Genomic DNA, 15,690 nt, shown 5'->3' on the forward strand with positions numbered 1-15,690 from the left:
TAAATTAAAATTTTAAAAAAAGAAAATAAGTATTTAATGTTCTTTTCAAAAACAGGAACTTAGCAGAGACAGTCTATCAAGCAATCTTACCAAAAGCTGAAAGCACAGCAATAAAATCTCATTCCAGGCTGAAACCAGACACACAAAGTCAGAAGTAATAAAGTCATTATCGTTTGCTAGATTAAATACACTCAGTCTCAATAACAACTCAGATCCAGTTCAGAGTAACAGCTTCAGTCTATCAGAGTAAATATTTTATGTGCCAAAATATGTTGGGTACACAGTCTGTTCCAAATTATGTGTTTAATTAGCTGCACTTCATCAGATGCCCATACACCAAGGCTATCTCTTCTATATAACATATTTTTTCCATATAAAGTGAATAAAATAGTCACTGAAAACAACTGCATTTAGGAAATAAGACTATAATTCCACCTTCAAAGTTCTTCAGCTTAAATCTAAAGGTTTTTCTCACAGTGTTTCTTTTTTAAATAATGCATGAATATCTTATTTTTTCATTAAATTTAAATTGGACTTTTAAGGCTTTAGCTTCAGGTATCACAACGGACATATTAGGCTGCATTAGAAGGGAGCTGACACTTCTGGAGCTCCATGCCAGGTACTTACAGCATTTTATTTAATCTCCCAACAATGCTATGAGCTAGGTATAATTAACCACCATATAAAGGAGGAAACCAAGACTCAAAGAATCTAAGAGAATCACCCGTGGTTTTCACTGGAGGGGCAGCATTAAGGTTTGAACCCACGTCTGAGCCCCAAACACAATGCCTTCCGAAAGTGACCATAAGTTCTTGTGGTACTTCATTCAAGTCCTCTGGAACTGAAAGCAAACCGTTTCCTGTCTAACAAGTGAGACTTTACAGACACCATAGGCTCACAAGGAATGAGCAAACAAAAGGAAGGTTTAGTGTTCCTCCCAGCCACCTTAGACCCCTGCCTCCATCCTACCGTAGCCCATGGAAAAGCAATGGTTACAGCTCTTCCGTAGTGATGAAGAAGAGGGGAGCATGGCTCCGGAAGGTGCAGGTCCACCCAGGAGCTGGTCAGTGTCACCCACCAGGCCAGGGACAGCAATTCCCCCAGCAATCCGGCCGAGGTGACACGATGGCTTGGACCCAAGTGTGTGGACCGTAGTACATCTGGCTGTCTCAAAGAGCAAGCTACCTGGTTCTCCCCTTTATGGGTCCCACTGCATCTATGGCTCTTATCCAGAGCTTCCAGGCATTCAGAAACTGAACTTCCCATACACAAGTAAGCCACCAAGCCTCTCCAAGGACACTGCTAAATGTCAGTCACCAACCTCCTCAGCACACATAGCATTTGGACCTACATGAAAACCTCAGTCCCACAATCAAGTTGCCTGCTCTTCGTGTCTACAGACTTCAACTAACTTACTGGACAGTTTGGTGACCAGAGAGGAATAAGATCGAGTTTTGACATGGCATTTGCTCCGGAGGACCAGAATCTAAAAAGAACGTGTCCTAGGAGTCTTTATCAACATCACTCCCCCAATTCAAATTCATTGCTCAGACCAGCCCCTTCGTGGAGCCTTTCCAAAAGGTTCCAGTCTATGGGAGCCTCCTCGCTTGCATTTGTTCCCAGAGTTTGAGTCGCTGACTTTGATAAACTACCCCTTGTGTAGGGTTACTCCTGAGCATGCATCTATACTCCTGGAAATCAGTTACTATTGCATAAACTTCTTTTTTATTCCCCATAGCACCTACCACATCTATGACATGGTAAAGGATGAGACCAATGCTGGCAGGCTGCTTCAGCAGGGCCTCCTAGGATGGCAATGCCTAGGTGGAGGGACCACAGTTCAGAATCCGACGTGCAGAAGTGTGATGAGGAGTGAACAGCCTCTGCTAAATGAACGCACATCAACCAGACTCACTAGGGCCTGACTTCTACAATGAGGCTGCCAAATTATTAATGTATGGTGGGCTGATAGGGGTTTGGAGTGAACTGGAGAATGCGTAGACACACTTGGGATAGACAAGCAGCATCCATCCCCAGCAGTTGTTAAAGAAGGAGAAATGCAAACAGGCTGGGAGAATAAATGTCATAAGATCATGCTAAGTCTCAAGTTTATGCACCTTGGCCTAGCAAGTATCATGGAAAAAACAAAACCAGCATAGCACCTCCCAGTAGCCATCCCTCTGTCTTTATCATCATTCTTTCCCTTTATTCAAAACAATAAGGGTGTTTCTGCTTTCTACCGTAGAGAAGCCTGGAAATTGGGGGGCAAGGGATAGTAAATGCCCCCAGGGGTGACATTAATGCCCCTAGAAGGCCATCTGCCTCCAGAGATCACTTTCTAAATATGTTCTCTATGTACCCACATCCTTGTCTCAGGCTCTGCTTTTAGGGGAACCCAAACTAAACGGGAAATGAAGGCAGGAGAAATGGCCAAATCATCCAGAAGAGATGAAACAGAGGCTTATGTGAATAATTCATGTACCACCCAGGATTATCCTTAAGGCCCTAAGTATCAATTTGTCAAACTTTTGGCTGACTGTGAACAGAAGTTGCTTAATTTCCAGCAACATGTGATTCAGTTGAGGAAATTAATAAAACTATTTGTTTATTAGTCGAATAAAAAATGCTAAAGAAACTCTAGTGATGATATCATCACTGATAAAGGTGCTAAAGAGATCGAGATCATGACACAGGTTATAAAAAGCAGCCTAAACCTGTAAAGCTATGCATAATTGCCAGTAACTGTTGTTGTTATATTTACTTTTTAATAGACTTTATTTATTCTTTACAGCAATTTTAGGTGCACAGCAAAACTGAGCAGAAAGCACAGAGAGCTCCCATGTAACTCCAGCCTCCACATGTGCAAAGCCTCCCTCAGCGACGTCTTCCACCACGGTGTACATTTATTACAATCAGTGAACCAACACTGACACATCCCTGTCACTCAGTCCTTATTTACATTAAGGTTCACTCTTGCTGTTGTACATTCCATGGGTTTTATACTCAATTTTAAACTGCAAAATGATATACAAAACTGAGATCTTCCCCCACAATGTTGTAGTATGTGCTCAAAAAACATAGCGGGGTTGCCACTGAGCTAACTCAGAGTCCTCAAAATAGATATCCAGGAACCCTACACAACCCACCAGTTAGGTTAGTTCTTGATACATCACAGAAATGGGTATAAAGATGGGTAAAGAATAAGCCCATTGAGAAGTGCAGAATCTCATGGTCATTCCCGGTGGCCTAATTGAGCTATTGCAAATCCTCACATATTGAACCCACAGACCATTTGAGTACTCCTTGAGAATAGAATACGAGTTGACATAAAATCAAGATAACTCCAACCAAACTGGCAGAACAGTTGTTCGCAGCTTGTAAGAAAAGAGACAGGAGATAATGACGGAGCACTCTAAAGAAATGATCTGTTACCAGTGCTCCTGATGCCTCCTGTTGAGTGGAAAAACACACACACTGAGGCCTCTAAGTGGAGAAAAATTATTCACAGGAGCAAAATTCTGAATATGAGGTTATTTCAGGAATAACAGCAAATTTACTGTGCTCATATTTGCATTTTTATGTATGTACAATTGTGATATATTTTTTATCACACATATTTTTGAGACCTGTCTAAATAAGTCTAAAAGAGCCTTTTTTAAAAGTATAGAATAAAAATCCTAGGGATTAAAATTTTTTAATCTAATTGGTAGCTCTTTTTTCTTTCATAGTGACACAACTGATGGGATCTTAACTACAATAAAATATTATAAGTACTTACAAAATCATGGAAAGGTCTGAGGGAGCAAAAGTCAGGGAAACCATCACTGGCTTTCAGAGATGAGAAGGCTTAAGAATCATGGAAAACCTCTGCTAACGATCCTTCTCAGCTGCCCCCAGCACCAAAGCAAGTGATTCAAAAACATGCCCAGAACTCAAAGTAAACTTCATGACTGCCATCTGCCCTTTACCTGCCCACCTGCTGGCAGAAAATAATGCCTTCTCCTAATTTTCCATTTTGCATATGTCAAGTAAATGTTTCTCATTAACAGAATCTGAGCCAGAACTCTGCTGGCTAGGGGTTCTGGGAAATGTTGCTCTGAGGTACTATGGACTGAAGTGTGTTCGTCCCCCAATTCACATGTTGACAGCCTAACCCCCAATGTGATGGTATTTAGAGACAGTGCCTTTAGGATATAATTAGGTTTAAGTGAGGTCATTAGGGTGGGCCCCCCATGATGGAATTGGTGCTCCTATAAGAAGACACCAGAGAGTTTGTTCCCTCTCGCTACCCACCACATAAGGGCACTGTGAGAAGGCAGCAAGCCAGGCAGAGAGCTCTCACCAGAACCCAACCGTGCTGGCACCTCATCTCAGGTTCCCAGCCTCCAGAACTGTGAGGAATAAATGTCTGTTGTTTACGCCACCCAGTCTATGGTATTTTATTATGGCAACCCAAGCTGACTAATACACTAGGCATCCGCCATGAAATGCAGTGCAATCAGCACCTTTAATATAATATCAGGGATGGGGATGATGGTGAGTTAACAATAGACCATCTACACTGTTGCTTTGAGGATTATGATATACAGGATTATTATTCTCACTTCCTCACTCACTCCCTAATAAAGTTACACATCCACAGTCTTTGCCATGTGACTTTTCAGTGTCTCCCAGTGGGGGCAGAGTATATACCCCAGCCTACTGCAGTTGGTCTTGGCCACGTGATTTGCGTGGGATGATGGAATTTTAGCAGATGTGATGCAAGCAGAAGTTTTAAATATGGTTGTGTGATTTGTCCTGCCGACTTACATTTCTGTGGTCTGCAGTAAGAAGAGCATGCCCCAGAGAGCCGCTGGCACTGGTGAAGCAGACGGGAATCCAACCCACAGGCTGGAGCCAAGGATGGCCAATCCTGGAGCCCAGCTGAGCCACAGACAACCCACAGACCTGTGAAGGAGAAAATGAATGTTTATTACTGTAAATCCCCAAGATTTTGACATTGTTATGCAGCAAAAATTAAAGAGAGGATTAAACATATAGTTATCTAAAACAGTGCTTAGCATATATTGACCATAATTATTTCAGGAATCTTATAAATTATACTGAAAATAAAAATGTAAGCAATATATTCTGAGTCTTTGTTGAAAGATAACAGCAGGTATGAATAGCAGACCTTCAATATGTACACAATGTTACCTTTTTGCTTTTTTTCTAGATCAAATTAAATCTAGTTTGAATACCAGGCATTAGGGTTGGCAAGAAGCGTAACAGCTGTTCTTTTCAATCCCCGTCCCTTTCTGACATGACAAAACCCCAGGACTAACATGGCTCCAAACAGAAGGGGAGGGTCACACTTTCAGACAACTTCTGGAGGTAACACTGATTTCAAAAAATATTTTTTACCTTTCTGGGACACCTAAGACTTCAAACTATATAAATAATACATACTCTCTATACCAGTAGAATCTGAGGGAGTATATGTCACCCATTGTCTCAATTTATATTTATATTCCTAATTACTTAAATTAGAATTAGAATTAAGAGGATTTTACAGGGCTATTTGGAAGTAATAGTGGTTTTAAAAAAGGGAAGATGGTTCATCGCCATTTAAATTTAATGTATCCTTAAAAATGTAATCAGAGTAGTGTAAAAAAACAGAAGAGGAATTGTCTTAAGTGATATACAAGTTTGTGCATATGCAATTAAGTATACATCAGAATAAGTGTATGGAAAACCATTCGAAGAACAACATAATTCTTTGAAGGGCAATTTGGCAATACTTATCAAGAGCCATAAAGTTTTTACATCCATGGACCCTGTAACCTCATTCTTAAAATAAATCTAAACCAATAAATCAAAAGAAAAAGATATATTTTTAAAGATGTTATAATCATCTCTAGTAGTGAGAAGTAAAAGTAATAACCTAAACATAAGAGAGCTTTAATAAATTTTAGTATGTAATTTTTTAGACTATTATGCAATGTATTAAGAATAAACACTAGAACCATTAAAATAAACAAAAAGAACAAATCAAAAGAAGTATCCTCAAAATAATAAAGTGAAAAAAGCTTACAGCATAAAAAACTGTGATTGTGTATGGCTAAAGATTGGAAATGGAACACAAAGAGCTTCAGTATAGTATTTTATATATTCTACCTTTATATTTACATGCTAAACACTCTTTGTAAAAATAAAACCATGAGACAAAACTATATGTTAATTTGTGCTGAAAAAAAAAATGCTAGTCCCTAAAAACAGTAGCAAAGGGTGGTGGATCCATTTCCAGATCCTACTAGGAAGGTGAACAGGCACTATTATTGGCTCTCACACCCAAGATCAACCAAAGACACCAAGAAAGATATGACAAATCCTTGAAATAAAGACAGAAGGTTGTTCTGAATTACTATAAGAGAGAAAGAGTGGCTTCAACCTGCACAAGAGGCAGCCCAGGATAAAGTGGAAAAGGTACTGTTGGACTTAGCAAATGAACTTATGGTTACCAGGGGGAAGGATAGGGGGAAGGGATAGGCAGGGAGTTTGGGATTGACAGGTACACACTGCTATATTTAAAATGGATAACCAACAAGGACCTAATGTATAGCACAGGGAACTCTGCTCAATGTTATGTGGCAGCCTAGATGAGAGGGGAGTTTGGGGGAGAAAGGATACACATATATGTATGGCTGAGTCCCTTTGCTGTGCACCTGAAACTATCACAACATTGTTAATTGGCTATACTCCAATATAAAATAAAAAGTTAAAAAAAATAAAACACTTAATGTAATGTTTGGCACATAGTCAAAACAAAACAAAACCAAAAAAAAAAAAAAAAAAAAGAAAAGGTACCGTTGGGGCAAAGAATACCCCACACCTACAGCAACTCAGACTTGGTCTAAGTGATCTCAAAAAAAAAAAGAAAATCAATGGCAGAAGCCACTGTGTTATGGTGTAGAAAAACAAGGTAATGACTTTCGGAAGTTGTTATGTTTAAGGAAGATCTCTAAAGCTGAGGGGCAAGAAAAGCCCTGCTTTCTTTTTTTAGTGTGAGGAGTGACTGGACCTCACTGCCTGGACCTCTCCACACTAGGACTCATGCATTCACGCCACTTTCACCCCCTGAGCTGGTTATAGTGACAAAGACAGGGGTCTGGCCTTCCCATATATGTATGGCTTGACAGAGTCAAACATACCTCCAGGAAAAACAAGCCCAACCAAGATGATAAGATATTTGAGGAGTACAACTATCTGTATTTTAGATTCCATCAGAAGCAAAATATTTAAACTAATAATTTTAAATCACCTTAATGAAATATATTTTTAAAAAGGGAAGAATGTATCAATATGATAAAAGAAAAAATACATTAAAAAGAGTCAAGCAGATACTTTAAAGATTACAATAGTTGAAACAAAGAACAGAAAGGTAAGATACATTTTAAAAAGGACAATTTTCTGAGAAAAGAAAGAAAAGGCAAAGAAATGAGAAATATAAAAGTAAAGTCAATAGGTATAAAGAATAGAAACAGAAGTGCTAAAATCCAAATAATATAAATCACAGAAAGAAAAGAAAATTTTAAAAGAGGAGTAAATATTTGAAGAAATAATGTAGACAAAATCCCAGATTTTAAAAAAGATAACAGGACTAAGACTGAAAAAACCTATAGAGTACCAAAGAGAAGAAAGAAAAATCTACACATTATACTAAAATTTAAGAATAAGAAAGATAAAGAGAAAATTCTGAAAGCTAACAGAAAGAAAAAGCATATCCACATCAAAGGAATAAGAAAAGCAACACTGACTGCAAGAAAACTATGGGAGTAGAATTTCCAAAATATTGAAGGAAAAGAACTTAGAAATTAGAATTTTATATCCAGCCCAATATCAGTCAAATGTAAAGGCTTGATAAACATACTGTCAGGCATATAAGGCCTCAGAAGGTTTGCCATGCAAAGATCCATGTTGAAAATAGGGTGGGGATATTCTTAAATAAGAGAACAAACAAATACAAGAGATGCTGTGATATATGAATAAAAGAGACCCAATATATTGGTTGTTATCTTAAAGTTGGTTGCTATTTTAAAGAGAGGGCAAAAAGAACTCTATTATCAAAGTAAAAAAAGAAACATATTCATAACAACCCTTATTTAAAAGCTCAGATATTATCAGTATGTTGAATGTTGGGATCTCACAAGGGATGTGAAAACACGCTAAAGAGTATTTCTCAAAGTGTAGTCCACCAAGCTGGTCTGTGAACAATTTATCAGTTCTTGACAAGAGAAGGATTTTGCACCAGAGTGTACATCAACCACGTCACCACCCACACTGCTGATATGATTTTTACATACTTTCTCAAAGAAGGGAGCAGTGCTTTAATTTAAGTTCTGGCATGAGGTCCTTACCTCATTGTGGATCAGTAACAAACAACTCCCAGATCAGTATTTTGAGTAGATACAGCTGCTATCAATTTAAAGGAGGGAAGGAAATGAAATGGTGGAAAGAAATAGAAATGGGAGAAAAAAACAGAAATAATAAGTTAAGATATTTAAAACTGGTCCAAGTATATTAGCATTACATAAATAAATATGAACTAAAACTTTAAAAGATAAAAGTCACAGTTCGGATTTTATAAAATCTAAAATATGCTGTTTATAAAAGATATACCTAAACCATAAGAAAACACAAAGGTTAAAGTAAAAGGATAGAAAACGAAATATGAAGTAAATACAACTGAAAGAACGTTGCTGTAGCTATACTAATAATAGATAAAATAAGTATTAAAGTAAAATGTATTATTAGGGAGAGATAATTCAATTTACTACTTAATTCAATTCTCCAAAAAGATGAAGTAATTTTAAATACATAGTTACTAATAAAATTGCCTTAAAGCATATGAAGTTAATTTTATTGGAACTGCAGGGACACAGTAATAAATCCACCATCATAGTGAGAGATTTCAGCACACCTCTCTCAATTCTTGAGAAGTCAAATAGACCAAAAAAAAAAAAAAAAAAAAAAAAATCAGCAGGGACTTCCCTGGTGGTGCAGTGGCTAAGAATCCGCCTGCCAATGCAGGGGACACAGGTTCAATCCCTGGTCCGGGAAGATCCCACATGCCACAGAGCAACTAAGCCCATGTGCTACAACTACTGAGCCTGTGCTCTGGAGCCCGCGAGCCACAACCACTGAGCCCACACGCCACAACTACTGAAGCCTGCACGCCTAGAGCCCGTGCTCCACAACAAGAGAAGCCACCACAATGAAAAGCCTGCACACCACAACAAAGAGTAGCCCCTGCTAGCCGCAACTAGAGAAAGCCCACATGCAGCAATGAAGACCCAACACAGCCAAAAAATGAAAATAAATTTTAAAAAATAAAAATTAATTTTAAAAAATCAGCCAAGATATACAAGATCTGAAGGACAGAACTAAGAAACTTAAGTTAATGAACATACATTGAATTCTGCATCCAACAATTACAATCAAAATATTGTTCTCTGCTGGCTGCCGGGTACCCAGTGGGTATCCAGCTGCCACATGGGGCCCACGGAGGGGGCGGCAGCCCGGCGCAGGGCAGTGGTCCCTGTAGGGAAGGGCGGGCCCACGGCCAGGCCACCTCTCACCCCAGTCCCTGAAGTATGCTGAAGCAGAGAAGCCCACAAGGAGGGGTAGGGTCGCGAAGAGGCAAGGCCCCGCGGCAGCCCCATCTCCAGTCTGGCCACACACACCTGCCTGTGTGTGGGATCAACAGGTCATCAGTTTCAGCCTAACAGGGGCTCTCTGAGTGCAGCCCAGGGGCCAAGCACGCTGCGGCAGCAGCCAGGAAGGGATTCACGTCCTCAACGCCAACGACTCCAAACTCAATGACGGACAAGGTTACCTGTGCCGGACACGGCCTCCTCGGGCCCTCAGTTCATATCCAAGTGGTTGGAGATGAGGGACAGCTCTCCAGGAGGGTCCGGGCAGGGCCAATCCACTGCCGGTCTCTGGCTGGCGCCAGGCTCCAGAGCGGCTGCGGCCGAGTCGGCCAGGGCTGGGGGCCCCTGGGGCAGGGACACACCTGGGCGCGTCCAGCTGCTGGAACTGACAGGGACAAAGCCGCAAGGCCGTCAGAGCTTTCCCAGGCCCAGCCAGCCCGCCGCTCGCGCTTCCTCGCTCTGCGCACTGTGCGCATGCGCGGCAGGGGTTCCTGTTCCAGGTTGCCCGCCGCGGCAGCCGGGTGGCGAGAACCTAGCAGCCCAGTTCTATTTTGCGGCTGTGGTTCCTGGAAAGCCGTCCGTACTTCCTCCGCCTCAACCGCATCTGCTCAGAGGAGTCTGAGCACTCCAACTGCTTGCACAGGGAGTAGTACTCCCCACTCGCTCCCACCAACCGCCTGTGCACCTTCTTGGCCTGGATTGGATGGAAGCGCTTCTGGTGCACTCAGAAGACCGCACCCGGCCTCCTCGGCGTTGAAATTGCAGTTCACCAGTTCATCCGGTGCCTGCTTGCTGTCTTTTCACCGTTTCTCCCTCCGCGAGCTGAGACACAGCCATCTCATGCCATCACAGCTTCTCCGCCAGGTACAGTACTTTCGCTCTTGGGGAGGATGTTGGGATCCCAGAGCAGCTGGTCTTGGTTCTCAGAGATCTTCTCACCATGGAAGTTCAAGTACAGGTTGCTGAGGTCTCCTTGTACAGTGTGATGTACAGCATAGTGAATATAGTTAATAATACTGTATTGCATATTTGCAAGTTGGTTAGAGAGTAGATCTTAAAAATCCTCATCACAAGAAAAAAATTCTTTTGTCACTGTGTGTGGTGATTCATGTTAACTAGACTTATCGTGGTGATCCTTTCACAATATATCCAGATATAGAATCATTATGTTGTACACCTGAAACTAATATATTATATGTCAATTATAGCTCAGTTTTAAACACATACATACTTACATGCAAACATCAGAAGACCCAAAAGGTGGAGAGAAGGCAGACCATTTAAGGATGTTGGGACTCAAGGTCGGATATGCTGGTGAATTCCATGGGTTTTCTTTTTGCTTTCTATGGACCAGACTTAAAGCTGGAGAAGCTATCAACATAGAAACACCAATGGACACAGAGTAAAAAAGGCCCAACTAAAGCCTACTCTCCCTAGCCAAGGAACCAGGAAAGGGGCAGTTTATCAAGACAGAAAACTTGTAGGCAATAACTGCTGTGTTCCAGCAAAACACTGTGTAAAAACTGTGGCCCAACCCATGCCAGCAAAGACTGAGGAGGGAGTCTAGACTTCCATCCCCCACACTCCCACACCCCACACCCAGCCCCATCCCCACCCTACCCACCCCCATCAGGCTGTAATAAGGAACTCCAAAATACCCACAAGGATGGTGTCAAAGACAGCAGAGTATGGAACCAGAACTTTCATCTCCACCACGAGGTAATGAGGTCACCCAGTGGGTTCAGTGAAGACAACATGGGAAGCTGGATTTCCCCTCCAGCCAGGCACTATCAGAAGGTGCCCTCCTCTCTCCACAGTGGGGATGTGTGAAGCCTTGGGAAGGTTCTCTGCCACCCAGCAGAAAGGAGGCCACTCCTGACACTCCATTGTGTCAGTGGAGGCCACATGAGGAGCAGTGATGAGGTATTCATGCCACTCTCTGCCCGGGAAGTTTCAGTGGAGGCCTAGTGAGCAGCCAGAACTCCCAATCCTATCCAGCATAAACTAGGGACCCCACCCTTGGGTATCAACAAAGGCCAAGTAAGCCACCTGGACTTTTACATCTACCTGGCAGTAATGAGACAGTGCCCTCCCTTACCCTGCCTGAGAGGTGTCAGAGGAAGCCAAATAAAACAGGAGGTTTAAACAGAATCTCATAATGTAATACCCAAAATGTCCAGGTTTCATTTGGAAATTACTCAGCAATAAAATCATCAAAACAATAAAAAAAGAAAGAAAAAAGAAAATTACTCAGCATACCCAAAACTGAGATCTAGAGCTAAATGAAAAAGACAATAGTTGAAAAGACAGAGATGAAAGAAATGTATTATCTGATAAATATAGTAAAGCAGCCATGATAAAAAAAAATGCTTCAGTGAGTGATTAGGAGCACACTTGAAACAAATGAAAACTAGAAAGTCCCAGCAAAAAATAGAAAGTATCCACAAAGATACATAAGATTAAAAAGAAGAACCAATGGTAATTTAAGAATTCAAACAAAAATGTTTGACTAAATAAAAACCACAGTGGATAGGATCAACAGCAGAGTAGACAGACAAGTAAACAATAGAATAGAATAAGTAGAAATTACCCAATCTAAAACAATGGAAAAAAATTAACAGAATTTAATACCAATTCTAAAAATCTCTTCCAACAAAAGGCATAGAAGAGCAGATACTCCCAATTCATTTATGAAGCCAATATTACCCTGACACTGAAACCAAAGACAGTATGAAGAAAGAAACCTATAGGTCAATATCCCTCATGAATATAGATGCAAAAATCCTTAATAAAAAATTAGCAAATAGAATTCAACAGGATATAAAAAGATTTACATACCATGCCCAAATGGAGCTTAACAAACTCCCAAAAGAAAAATCCCAGGATTATATCAATGGATGCAGAAAAAGCATTTGACAAAATTCAACGCTCATGTATTACAAGAACTCTCAGAAAAATAGGAATAGAGGAGTACTTCCTCAACTTGATAAAGAACATCTACAAAATGAAATAAAACCAAAAACAAACAAATAAACAAAAAAAAACCTGACAGCTAATATTATACTTAATGGTGAAAGATTAATGCTTTTCTCTTAAGATTAGGAACAAGGAAAGGGTATCTGTTCTCACCACTCTTATTCCAGATAGTACTTGAAGGTCTAGGCAGTGCAATAATGCAAGAAAATGAAATAAAAGCATACAGATAAGAAAGAAAGATATAAAAGTGTCCCTATTGCAGAGGACATGATTATCTACATAGAGGATCCCAAAGAATTTCAAAAAAACTCCTAGAAATAAGCAAATTCAGTAAGTTTGCAAAATACAAGATAAACATAGAAATATCAATTATATTTCTATATACGTAAACAATGTGGACACTCAAATTTAAAATACATCATTAAAAATTGCACAAAAAATAAAGTAAGTGTAAATCTAACAAAATATGTACTGGACTTGTATGCCGAAAATTACAAAACACTAATTAAATAAATCAAATAAGATCTAAATAAAAGAAGAGCCACACCAAGTTCTTGGATTGGAAGAGTCAACATTCTCCCCAAATTGATACACAGGTTTAATGCAGTTTCTAACAAAATCCCAGCAAGATTTTTGGCAGATATAGACAAGTTTATTCTAAAGTTTATATGGAAAGGTGAGAGAACTAGAAAAGCTGAAGCATGCAACTCACCAATTGTAACCCTGGGCATTTATTCCAGAGAAATGAAGATTTATGTTCACACACACAAAGGAAATGTTTATGTGAATATTAATAGCAACTTAATTTGTATAGCTCAAAGGAAAACCAATCAAGGGCTTCCCTGGTGGCACAGTTGTTAAGAATCCGCCTGCCAATGCAGGGGACACAGGTTTGAGCCCTGGTCCAGGAAGATCCCACATGCTGCGGAGCAACTAAGCCCATGCGCCACAACTACTGAGCCTGAGCTCTAGAGCCCGTGAGCCACAACCACTGAAGCCCACGTGCCACAGCTACTGAAGCCTGCTTGCTTAGAGCCCGTGCTCTGCAACAAGAGAAGCCACTGCAATGAGAAGCCCGCGCACCACAACAAAGAGTAGCCCCCGCTCACCGCAACTCGAGAAAGCCCATGCACAGCAACGAAAACCCAATGCAGCCAGAGAGAGAGAGAGAGAGAGAAAGAAAAAAAAAACAATCCAGTTATTCAATGAGTAAATGGCTAAACAAACTGCACTATATCCATGAAATACTACTGAGAAAGAAAAAGGAATAGACTGTTGGTACGTGCAACAATCTGGATGAATCTCCAAAGAATTATGCATTTTCCCAAAAGGACATGGTTTCATTTGTATAACATGCTTGAAATGACAAAACTGTGGGAGTGGAGAACAATTTAGTGGTTACCAGGGACTAAGGAGAGGTTGAGGGCCAGAGGGGAGTTGATATGACTGTTAAAGGACCATATAATTGATCCTTGTGATGGTGGAAATGTTCTGTATCTTGACTATATCAATGTTGATACCCTGGCTATGATACTGCAGTACAATTTTTCAAGAAGTTGCCATTGGGAGAATCTGGGTAAAGGACACACAGCATCACTCTGTGTTATTTCTTACAACTGCATATGAATCTAGAATTATCTCAAAAGGTTAATTTTTTTGAAAAAAGGAAAACAATGGGATGATCCATGCAGTTTCAGGATGATGGTTATCTTGTGAATAGAGTCAGGGGATGCAGGAAAGAAGACCATATAGTTAGTTGTACGTTATTGTCAAGGTCCTTACTCTTCTTTTGGGTGGTGAGTTTGTAGGTGCTTATCACATGATTAATATTAACTAAATAATTAAAAGCAAAAGTTAAAAAAAAACATGGTGGTTTTAAATGATGTCTCAGGGTCTTATGTTCTTAATAAAATGTGGTGGCTGGACCATGCTATGAATTCGCCAAACTATTTTATTTTCCTCCCAGGCACGGAGGAAGGCTGCATTCCCTGCATCCCCTTGCATCTAGATGGGACTATGTGACTGAATTCTGACTGATGGTATTGGCCAAAAGTGAAGGACACCACTTTCAGAATTGGCCATTAAACATCCTTCACAATTTGCCACCATCTTTTTCCTCCACCTCTGTGGCTAAGAAGGTGGCATAGTCTAGGTAAATTAGTATACACTGCTTGGAGGAGAACCACCCAGGAAAGCCTCCTAACCAAGAATATCTGCGTTGACATTGCAGGAGCTTTAAAGAAACCTTCACTGAATTGAGCCACGGAGATTTGGGTGTTTATTTAGTACTACAGCATAGTCTAGCCTACTCAGACTAATACAGACAGATACTTTAAAAGACCCCAGAAAATGTTGGAAACTCACAGCAGAGAAAACTAAAACTGACAATTAATTGGCAAAATCTGGGAGAATGGCAGCTACTTGCAGAGCCCTCAGAATTGGATTGAGAAATAAAACTGGTGACCCATGAATGTGTTGGCACTGGGCTGCAGAAAACCCGATGGCTGAAAAGAAGGTAGAAAGATGCTTTGCCCCTCCCCACTGTCTGCCCTGGCTCCAAAATGCAAAGACGCTGCCAACCAAAAACTGGAGCAGCCACTCTACTCTTACGGCAATGCTTTCAGCAAGTGCTGTTCTCTCCTCTCTCACTTCTATCCCATCCTCACCAGGTTTAAGTAAAAGCACATTATAGTTATATTTGAAACTCCTTTTGTAATCTTCCCAAATCTTTCATCCTTCCTTATTCCTCTGCTCTGAACATGGTGTCTATTGTTTCTTTCCATATGTTTATACTTTCACTACATGTGTATTTGTCCCAAAGTAAAAATAGTAGTGTGGGGTGTTTTAAAAAATTTACGTAAACAGTAGCCTATCCTATGAATCTGCAACTTATTTTTTCATTTAGCATTATGTTTTCTGTACTTATTCACATTGATAATTACAATAGTTTATTCATTTTAACTGCTTTATATATTCAGTATACCACAATTTTTATTCATTCCTCTATTAATCTGTTTCATAT

This window comes from Hyperoodon ampullatus (genome assembly GCF_949752795.1).
Source record: "Hyperoodon ampullatus genome assembly, chromosome: 5".
Taxonomy (NCBI): domain Eukaryota; kingdom Metazoa; phylum Chordata; class Mammalia; order Artiodactyla; family Ziphiidae; genus Hyperoodon; species Hyperoodon ampullatus.